General features: G+C 45.6%; 1 long non-coding RNA gene across 1 annotated transcript; it reads right to left on the reverse strand.

The window, feature by feature from the left end:
* Window positions 1-433: 433 nt before the first annotated feature.
* Window positions 434-4,451, reverse strand: LOC307212064. The gene is made up of 2 exons (XR_013836787.1): window positions 2,497-4,451; window positions 434-2,117 (listed from the first exon to the last, which is right to left on the reverse strand). It is a non-coding gene; the product is annotated as an uncharacterized lncRNA (long non-coding RNA).
* Window positions 4,452-11,120: the final 6,669 nt, after the last annotated feature.

The raw sequence follows: 11,120 nt of genomic DNA on the forward strand, positions 1-11,120 counted from the left end.
GCTGTTGCGGAATGCACCGAGCCCTGGGTGCAAAAGTACACTTAGCCCCTGTTGCAAGGAAGGGACATTAACTGGCAGAGCATGCAAAAGGTCGCAGGTTTAATCCCCGGCATCTCCAGGCGGGGCTGGGAAAGACGTAATTATCTGAAACCCCGGAGGACTGCTGCCAGTCTGTGTAGACAATACTGAGCTAGATAGAGCAATGGTTTGACTTGTTTACAACGGCACGAGTACACACAAGCATAGAATGGCTGTTAACAGGATGTGAGCACTGCCGGATCGTGTTGCAGACTAACTAGAAGGTGCCAGTGGTCCAAATATATAATTCTGTTCCAGAGTGAAACTATTACATGGGTTCCTTTAATTTTCTATAACTCCCTATCCAGCTTTTTTCTTGCATCTCAAAAATTAAATGGAAAAACAAACAAGAAAATCAAAGGAATGCCAACAATGTAATACAAAGCTAAATAAAACAGTGTCTTTTCAGTATCAAAACTCCCCTGTTACAGAAAACTGAAATGACATAAGCGATATATTCGGGTTGCAAAAATAAGGTAGCAAAGTTAAAACGTTAGGTCTCTGATAGACAAACATTTTGTAATTAAGAAACTGTTTCTGTGGGTCTTTTGGAAAATTCTGCAAAATGGCTTCTGGTAAGCTGGAATTCATTTTTTATTTCCTGGGAGATACTGTGAGCAACATAAGTTTTTCCTTTGATCCCTCAGATTTGCACAAAACCAGAAAACTGCATTAGCAAACTACATAAAAAACTTCTACAATACACCAGATATTGAGCAGCAATCTGAAAAGTGTGTGCATGGAGAATTTACAATCATTTTCATTTCCTTTTTCTAGCACACTTCTGAACCAGAGATATGCAGCCTTTTTTTTTATTGTGGTCCCTCAGATTTGCACAAAACAAGAAAACTGCTGAGAATTTACAATTGCCTGACCATGTGCTTTTGCACACTTCCTGGGCAGAAAAAAACGCAAGTTGCTGGTGCAGCTACTTGTGCACATTCCCTGGCAGCACGTCCTTGATAGAAGCGACAATTTTGAAGAGGGGGACAAACCACCAGTATGAACAGGAAAGATCAAAGGTACTCCTCGTATACAAATTCACATACATGCAGATGTGAGCTATTAATTTGAATGGGGGAACAGCAGATTAACAGCTAAATAATGCTCAAATGTGGAGAAAGTATTAGACTCTTAAGATACTTGGAGCACTTCCTCTTTCCTATTCTTCCTTCTTCATGTACTCTGAAGTGCCATGTAGAGTGAGCACATTTGCATAAATAAAATAGACGGATCTAGTACAGCTAATGGCTGCTTCAGTTTCCCAAACTCTTAGTGGTAAGCAAGTTCTTGTACATGCAACTATAGACAAGTAAATGCCTGGCTCACAGGATATGGTAATGATGTGAAGTCAACACAAGTTGCTAGTTATTTTGATGCATTGACCAGCCTAGTAAAAGCTTTACCAAACAGACAACTCCCTGTGTCCTTACTAGGTTAACAGTTCCAGAGTTCCCCAGGACATCAATCTCAAGTCTTCTTGGATCTTACAGAAGCAGAAGCTGCAGACATACACAACTTCGAGGCTTGCAGGATCTACAGTTATTGATTTTTACTAGAACCTGATGTCCTGCTGGAGCTAGATGCAAAGTGGTGGTTTGGGGGGGGGGTGAAACCAATTAGTTTGTGTGACCTATATGCCATACACTGGAGAATGAACAGCATGTTTAAGTACATATTTACATCTGGGTTACTATGAACCAGGAATTCAAAGCGGCCCAATTTGGAGACAAAGGAAGTTATTTTGTTTTTGCCGTCGTTAAATATGCAGGAGTCAAAAACCCTTGCAAATAATCTAGAAATCTGCCTTCTGCTTGCCCTTGGTTTACATAGTATTCTACAAGGCTGTGTGTATCTGTGATCACACTGCAGAAGCAAAGAAATTGGTATTGCAGTATGCAGAATCATAGCATTCTGAGAGACTGATCTGCTATTGTTTACATAATACAGGTTGCAGAATCCCAAAGAAGTCAGTCCAGAACTCACCCTGTGGCAGCAAAGAGCTGACCCCAACGCTTCTTTTTTGTACAGGCTTAAGCCTCCAGTGAAAGGGACGCAGGTGGCGCTGTGGGTTAAAGCCTCAGCGCCTAGGACTTGCCGATCAAAAGGTCGGCGGTTCGAATCCCTGCGGCGGGGTGCGCTCCCGCTGCTCGGTCCCAGCGCCTGCCAACCTAGCAGTTCGAAAGCACCTCCGGGTGCAAGTAGATAAATAGGGACTGCTTACCAGCGGGAAGGTAAACGGCGTTTCCGTGTGCGGCTCTGGCTCGCCAGAGCAGCGATGTCACGCTGGCCACGTGACCCGGAAGTGTCTCCGGACAGCGCTGGCCCCTGGCCTCTTAAGTGAGATGGGCGCACAACCCCAGAGTCTGTCAAGACTGGCCCATACGGGCAGGGGTACCTTTACCTTTACCTTTAAGCCTCCAGTGAGAGGTCAGTGCTAAACAAGATAAGCAGTGGATTTTCTCTGTTGGCAGCAGGATGCCCAATTTCAGGTTTGAGAGGGCTTCTTTGGGGCCCAGCCTGGTACCTGGCAGGCGGTTTGATAGGGTTTTCCTTGAAGGCAATCAAGCAACAGGCAGGGCCTTTGAAAGGATTTCCCCTGGGCACGGATAATCCAGCAGTGAGTGACAGGTTTGTGAAAGGATTAAGCGTGGGCACATTCAGTCACCAAGAGTTAGGTCTCAAGGGATTCCCTGTGTGAACAGCCAGTGTGGCATCAACAGCAGGCGGAGAAGGCAATCAGAAACGGAAACAGCAGTTCGGAGAGATTTTTTTTCTTCCACAGAAACAATCTGGCACCGACAATCGGATGCGGGAAAGAACACAGAGAGAATGTGGCACTATCCGAGGATTATTCTTAGCTGTAGAGAGAGAATTTACTTCTGGTTAAGCACTGAGGGCTGATTTGAGGTTTCTGTCAGGCGTAAGCTGGCCAGTGTGAAAAGCAGCTTTGGGCAGTTTCCTTCAGGGATATGTGACTGTGCTTCTCTGCATCCTGACTCACACCTAGTGGTGCCTGAGTTTCTTCACTCCAGTGCACTTGCCTGTATCATGACTTCAGGCGAGCTCTTAGCTCTTACTGTGGTTCCAGATGATAATTAAGCCTCCAAACCTTAACTATGTTCCCATTAGTGGTATAAAATTGAGTTGCTGAAACTACTGCAGACACATATATGCTGCCAACATCAGACAGATTGGGCAGGTGGGATAAGTCAACTAACTGTGCTTTCTTGAACAACACCGCAATTGCTCCTTTGTGTTTCACTAAAATGACTAGGTGGTTGTTCACAAAACCTCATCTGTTGGCTGAGCGCTGATTGCTCAGTTATTTGTTAGTGGCAATGTGACATGTCCTTTGACCTTCAAGGCAGCCGTGAATGTTGGCATGCATGTTGTAGATAGGGGTTTTCATTTAAAGTTTTAATATGAGCATCGCCTGCTCACTTGTTGTCACTCGGCTCACTGACTTGTGTACCCCCTGTGAAACTTAATATTTCCCTAGGAAAATAAGATAGAACGACGAAACATGGTTTGCACATTCAGAACTTCGCTTGATTATGCTTTTTCGGGTTCAGAAACTGGCTGGATCCGTCTAGTTTTCAAAAGAGGTACTTGGCATTCCTAATGGATTATGGTCCCACAATCACTTGTACAGATTGGAATTGCCGCTGCACTTGAAGGCACTCCATAAAATCATACTCTTAAAACCAGTTAATGCAGATTAGTTAACTATTTTAGCTTTATCTTGGCATAGAAAGGATGAGAATATGGACAGAACTCGATGTCACCTCAGTAAATGCCTGCTCCCAAACCTGCATTTGTGGAGATGGCATGAATGCCAGGGCAGAAGGCCTTGACAAGAGAGAATCAGTGGAAGGGATATAGTTACATCATGTGTGAGGTGGTCACCTCAGTGACAGGTACTGGAAGGCAGAGAGCGGTGGGAAAATGCCAGAGAGCAGAGTTGTGTGTGCTATAAAGTTTGTCTTGTGTCTCCTATCCAGCTAGCCTTCATCTTTGACAGCTGCTTGTGTTGCAGTAAATCTGTGCTTGTCTCATAACATGCAGTTCCACCCTAGTATCAAGGAGAAGAATGTCCTTTGTAGTTTTGTGGGAAATAAAAATGGTGGGTTGGTCCTAAGCCCACTCAGCTACCCAGCACGGCAGGGTAGGACAGGCATCAGTATACCTGTGGCCCTTGCTTGGGTGCTAGGGAGCCAACAGCTGCCCAGGCAGGACCGGCCTACAATGAGACAAGGCGAGGTGACCGACCGCCTCAGGCGGCAGGATCCACAGGGGCAGCAGAAGCAGTCTTCAAGGAATGCATCGCCTGCTTCTGCCGCCAGTGGCACAGCCGCTGCAAAAGCTGTGGCATGCTCCTCAGAGGCTGGATTTGCCACATCCTCGGCAGCCCCCCCTCCAAAGTTACCCTTATCGTAGCTCCTTGGTGAACAGGAGGTGCAGCTAGTCTTCTCCCACCCTTAGGTAGGGGTTGCCCTCTGGGGTTTTCTAGGCTCTGCTCCCATCAGGCGTGATTCAAAGTGGACCCCTTCCCCTCCAACGTATTTTGTGGTTTGCCTCAGGTGCCAAAATGTATTGGGCCTGCCCTTTCCCGGGGGAACTATTTGCTTATTATGCTTAAGCCTGGGCCTACAAAGTCAAATGGGTTGCCATGGGCAACACCAGGTTCTGCAATGGAGAAGGCTCCAGCCAAGGCTGGCCAAAGCCGTTGGGCAGATCATTCCGATACTTTCCCGCCTCCATATGATTAAAGAGCAATGACGTCATAATATTTGAAGTTACAGATAGGTAGCCGTGTTGGTCTGCCATAGTCAAAACAAAATAAAAAAAATCCTTCCAGTAGCACCTTAAAGACCAACTAAGTTAGTTCTTGGTATGAGCTTTCGTGTGCATGCACACTTCTTCAGATACATGCACACTTCTTCAGATACTTCTTCAGATGCACACTTCTTCAGATATTTGAAGTAACCTTTAACAGCACCTGAAAACAGCAAGCTGAGGCAGCCGCTATCACTCCAGCTCAGACTTAGCCCAACCCGGAGTTCTAGATGTTTGTTGGACTACAGTTCCCATCATCCCTGACCGTGGACCATGCTGGCTATGGCTAGTGGGAGTTGTATAATGGAGGGGGAATCAGGTTGGGGGTTGTTGCTGTAGCTAATGGTGAGGCTGAGCCTGATCTCACCAGCAGGAGAGCTTCTCTCTGCCATGTTCTTATCCAATATAATTGAGGGTGTCAGATATAAATACAGAGAGCTTCAACCAAAGCAGCCACTGGGTGTCACTGAGTCTCTACAGAGAAGCTGCTGATCCGACATTTCTCTGGATGAGCAGGGGGTGAGTTTTTTGTGCAGACAGCAGATGTTACAGGCCACAGGATTCGCTCCCAGCTTCCCAGTTGCGCTGCATCTGTTGAGTACCCCTTACGGAATAATCTGCAGCATTTCCATGGCTTCTTGCCTTCCCTGTGGCCTTTAGTCCACTGACTTGATGCCGTTGGCGTGCTTCTGCCAGATGGGGCAAAAAAAGAAAGGGGCAGTGGGGCAGATTTTAAAAGCTCTAAACAAAAAGTACTAAGTAGACTGTTTATTTAGTAAAACCATACTCTAGTGGTAACATCACAGGCATTCTGTTTCAGGAATGTCAGGAGTGTCTCTGTGAATATCTTTTTTCTGCTTCACTTGCTAGAGGGAAAATATGGCTTAGAGCAGGGGGCGAGGAACCTTTTCCAGAGCAAAGGCTGCATTCTCGTCTGGGCAACCCAGAAGGGGCCACCTGCAAGGAGTCTGCAGGGTCAGGTGCACCAACCACACATTTTTTCTTTGTTCATTAGGCTAGTTTCTGCACACATGTCCCCCTCTCTGTGAACCAAGAAGCATGTTCGGACTTTGACATGTTCCAGCCAGGCAAAAACTCCAGGAAGGGAAGAAGCAGAGCTTGTGAGTTGGGTTGTTTTTATTTGCTTTATTTATTTAGAGCATTTGTACCCTACTGTTCAATTAAAACATGACAGTCCTTGCCCATAGGCTTACAAACTAAAAAAAAAAAAAATGAGGGAAAAGGACAAGGAGGGAAGAGGGGGGAATGCAAACTCAAGCACAATTATCAGTTCGTATAATGATCAGCTGGAGTAGAAACCAGGATGTGTCCTGGAAAGGGGCAGTGAAGGATGTCAACAGGACTCTAAATACGAAATGATGCAGCTATGCGAGGAAATGCTGGTGATCACATGCTTGGAACCGGAGCTGGAAACCTGTTTTTAAGAAATTGCATTAAATTAACTTAATCTGGTTTGCTTTGTAATAATTTGGAAAATGAATAGAAATAATTTGGAAAGGGGCAGTGTTGTGAGGAGGGTCCCAGTGGTCAGATAGGGAGCCTTGGAGGATTCAGTTTGTCTTTCTGGCTTGAGGTTTCCCACCTCTGAATTACAGGATGATGAAGATCTGCAAGAAGTTCACCCAGTTCTTTCTTTTTTTGCAGGTATTGCTGAAACGTTGGAGCTTCTCTCCACAGGTGCTTTCGGTTGTATTGAGGGAGGTGTGAAATCCACATACAAAAGCCACATGCTTTTTATTCCTGTGTCTGAGATGTCAAGTTGCCCAAGGAGCAAAGGAGAGCAGGACTCCTGCTACATACCTGTAATAGCTGCAGAGGAGAGAGAATCTTGGCAAATGCAGCTTTGCTTGTTCTCTCTTCCACAAGGAGCTTCTTCCACAAGGAGCAGCTAAAAATGGCTGCCAAGAGTAAAAATGTTGGCCACTCTGATATATGACACCTGCTCACCCTAGAACAGTGGTTCCGAACCTTTTCTTTTTCTTTTTACCATGCCCCACCTAAGCATCTCTAAAATCCTGATGCCGCCCCCCCCCCCCGACATATAATTCTTGTTACAGTATTCAAAAAGTGAACTCTTATTCACGTGGAGGAAGCCCTAAAAGGCCATTCACTGTTAATAATTCATTCTTGAATTGCCCCTCTTAAAAATCGAATTGACCCCCTGTGGGGTGTGTGCCCCACATTGGAAACCACGGGCCTAGAATCTACATCTGAATATGGATTTGGACCTGAGTTTAGGGGCAAGACACCATCTACCAGTTGAATCATATATACTTAGTGCTGAAACTCTGCACTCAAGGCAGTTAACCAATTAAAATGTGAAAAAAGAAGGAAAGGGGGGGAAGTATCAATAGACAAAAGAATACAGAGCAAAATATAAAAACAGCATAATTACAGCATTGGCCTGAATATAAGCCTCACTCCCCCCCCCCAAAATTGACTGTGAAAAGTTAAAGTGCGTCTTAAATTCGTGACCATACAAAAATTGGCTTTTACAATATTGCTGCTGAAACGGACACACGGTAAAATGGAACGGGTGTGAGTGCCTGTGGAATTTTAAGGGAGTGGCTTATATTTGGGTATTGTCTTTTTTTTCATTTTTTCCTCTTGAATTTTAAAGGTGCAGCTTATATCCGGGTGCGGCTTATATTCGGGCCAATAGGGAATTTGGGGTGAGTGTGTGGTGACTTCAGAGTCTGATGGCATGACCTTCCAGGCCTGGATTCCTCCTCTCTTACCTTCCCCTTAGATGAGGGAGTATATTAAGCTGGAAGTTAGGGGGTGAACTCCACCACCTGAATTACCATGGGCCCCTAGGGTAGGGATCTCTTCAGGATCCATAGTATGAGCTGCCTAGCCTGGCCTTCTCTTCAGGGCACACTTGATTTTCTCTCTTGGGCCTTGTGGTTCGGAATCTCCACTTTAGCCAGAGAACAACATAAATCGGCCTTCCCAAATGTGGACTCCAACTCCCTTCATCTCTAGACAATGTGATGGGAGATGTGGTCTAACAATACCTGGAGATAGCACCATGTTGGGGAAAGCTGCCACAAAGAAATCCATGGGGGGAAAGGAGGAAATCCCCTGCAGTTGTTTGCTTGAAAAATCATATTTGGACGCTCTAGAGAAGGAAAGGATTTCTGTGTAATTCTCAAAATATCTTTGTGATGAGTAATGTAATGTCCCAAGGACTTTGCGAGATTTTGTTTCCCTTAGGTTTTTGGCATAAGGCAATGTATTTTTAGCCACTACTTAAACTTTCTCCAATCTTAAAACCACGGTTAGGGCATCCACATGGTTAAGCTTGCATGGTCCACAATGAGAAGAGAAAGGCTCCCTTTTCCTCTCATTCCATGCCTTGTACCATTGCCACAATGTGCATTTAATTCCATTGTGTTCAATAAACCACGGTGGGCCAAGTAATTGGTAGAGCTGCTTTGAGGGCCTTTTATTTTTTAAAAGCCTTCTGCTTATTTTGAAGCATCACAGCTCCAGAGAATGCAACAGACACTCCATTTTGCATCCAGCCTCACAAATGGATGCCTCTTTTCCCTCTCGCTGTGGGTACCTCAGATCCTGAAAGCCGCCTTCGCAGATAAGAGGAATCAGGCAAGATGCTTCTACGCTTGTGTCTCTGATGAAGAGTAGAATTATCTGCTTATTAGTCACAGAGCCCATCAGGCATTCCCTGCTGGAGGTGCTGAGACAAATAGAAAACACAAAGTTAAGATGTTTCTGGCACTGAGGTTAGAAGCGCTGGGAGTCTCATGCCTGTGCATGTTTTTGAGTGGCACATAGAACGGGAACTCCTTGTGGACTGGCATGCCTCAGCGTTCGCAAACACAATCTTTCTGTTCAGAGATCTGTTCAGGACAAATATGCCGGCTCATCATAAATCATTTCAGACGACTGACAAGGCACGCTAGAGAGGGCTGAGAGTATGAAAAGTGTGAGTGGTGCTTTCGGGAGAAAACTCCGCTCTCTATGTTCTACAAGCGTGAGCACAGAATGTGCATCATGTTGATAAAACCCCACTGGGAAATCTCTCAGTGGCGTGCGGTCAGTGGACTAGGGGGACTAGGCTAGTTCCCTAAATGTTCCCAGTAAATTAAAGTACTGTATTATTAAAACCTAGCACCTCCTTTCTAAAGCCCGGGAAGCTTCTGCTTGGCTTAGGGAGGGAGGTGCGATGCTTTGATGGAGTCCAAGAGCCCTCCCAGCACCTTCCTGTCAGAGGCCTGGCGTCTCCTTCCCAAAGCCCAGGAAGCTTCTGTCCAGATGAGAGAGGGAAGTGTGATGCTCACGCATGCAACAACGTGGGGATGTCACAACATCACGTGTGCAGTATCGCACCCCACAGTTGCCCCCACAAACCAGCACCTCTGGCACTAACTGTTCCCCTATGAAAAAATTCACCACACGCCACTGAAATCTGACAAGTATTGCCTGCATTGAAGTAGACCTGAACTGGTATATTCGGAAATTTCAGGTCCAGTTGTTACTGATGATGCCCTTTCAGAGTACAGTTGTACCTTGGTTTTTGAACGCCTTGTGACTCAAACGTTTTGGCTCCTGAACGCCACAAACCTGGAAGTGAGCGCTCCAGTTTTGGGTCTTTAGAACCCGAAAGTCTGCCACGTCTTACACAGCTTCCGATTGAGTACAGGAAGCTACTGCAGCCATGCCTTGGTTTTTGAACTTTTTGAACGTCGGACTTCCAGAATGGATTCCATTCAAGAACCAAGGTATGACTATACTTTGGCTTCCAGAGTTATAGCTCATGGCAATACGGAACAGGACTTTCCCCCCTGGCACACAATGTCTCTCTGTGTGGAATTCCTCTCGAGAGAGAGGACCCTTCAGACGGCATGCATGATTATTTGTGCTCATGATAGTATTTGGGTAGTATATACAACCCCTCCTTCCCTGCTGTTTGCACCTGCTATAATTTCATGGTGGACATCCTGCTGCAACCGGTGCATACCCCGTAACTTCCTGCTAAAATCCTGTAACCTTTAATACCACAAATGTTCGAGGTTGTGGGGTTTGTGCTCCTTTTGTTGTGCTAATAAAACAGAATGATGTGTGGATGGTCCAGTATAAATGCATCACTAATGCATTGTTAAAGTAAAGGGAAAGGGAAACCCCGACCATTAGGTCCAGTCATGACCGACTCAGGGGTTGCGGCGCTCATCTCGCTTTATTGGCCGAGGAAGCCAGCGTACAGCTTCCGGGTCATGTGGCCAGCATGACTAAGCTGCTTCTGGCGAACCAGAGCAGCACACGGAAACGCCGTTTACCTTCCCGCCAGAGCGGTACCTATTTATCTACTTGCACTTTGACGGCTTTCGAACTGCTAGGTTGGCAGGAGCAGGGACCGAGCAACGGGAGCTCACCCCATCGCGGGGATTCGAACCACTGACCTTCTGATCGGCAAGTCCTAGGCTCTGTGTTGATATTCTTCCCACAAAAAAACCCCACCCACCAATCTGGAAAGGCCCAGAGAGGGGGGGAGAGAGAATCCCATGTGACCTGCTCTTTTCCATCCTTCATAAAGGCAGTTAAAACTTTTTTTTTAAATCAGAAGGGATTAAAAAAACCCCCCAGAAGGGATAAACTTTTTGAAAAAAATCCATCAAGCGCTCTTGCTCTCTCTCTCTCTCTCTCTCTCTCCCCCTTTCTTTCAGTATTTTTAAAAAAATATTACTCTTTATTTCGCATTTTTTTCCATAGAAAGAGTACAAGCAATGCAACACATGTGAACGATATATAACCAAAACCAAGACAATTGCCCTGCATGTACAGCAAAGAAAGGTTACAACAAATATATTCAGAGGATATAGACACAGATTTTAGGGAAGGCTTCTTAACGTACTTTGGTTGCCACTTTTAGAATAACAAATGTCTAGGTAAGGAGGTCCAGCGAGAATGATCTAAAAAGACTTGGAGTTTGAATTGTCCCTTTCTGATCTGTCACATACCATAAGAAAGGTTGACACATGTTCACAGATATGTGGTTTCACCACATAAGGCACAACGCTATTGGGTTAGCTTTTTCAGCTAAGGTGACATTGCACTCCCTCTGCCAGCCTTGTATAGTAAATGGTGTGGCATATTTCCTATGTTGGGCTATCTCCACTCTCGCAGCCGCAAGGAAAAGGAAACGGATTAAGTCCTTTTGC

The sequence above is a fragment of the Podarcis cretensis genome (assembly GCF_951804945.1).
Source record: "Podarcis cretensis genome assembly, chromosome: 3".
In the NCBI taxonomy this organism is placed as follows: domain Eukaryota; kingdom Metazoa; phylum Chordata; class Lepidosauria; order Squamata; family Lacertidae; genus Podarcis; species Podarcis cretensis.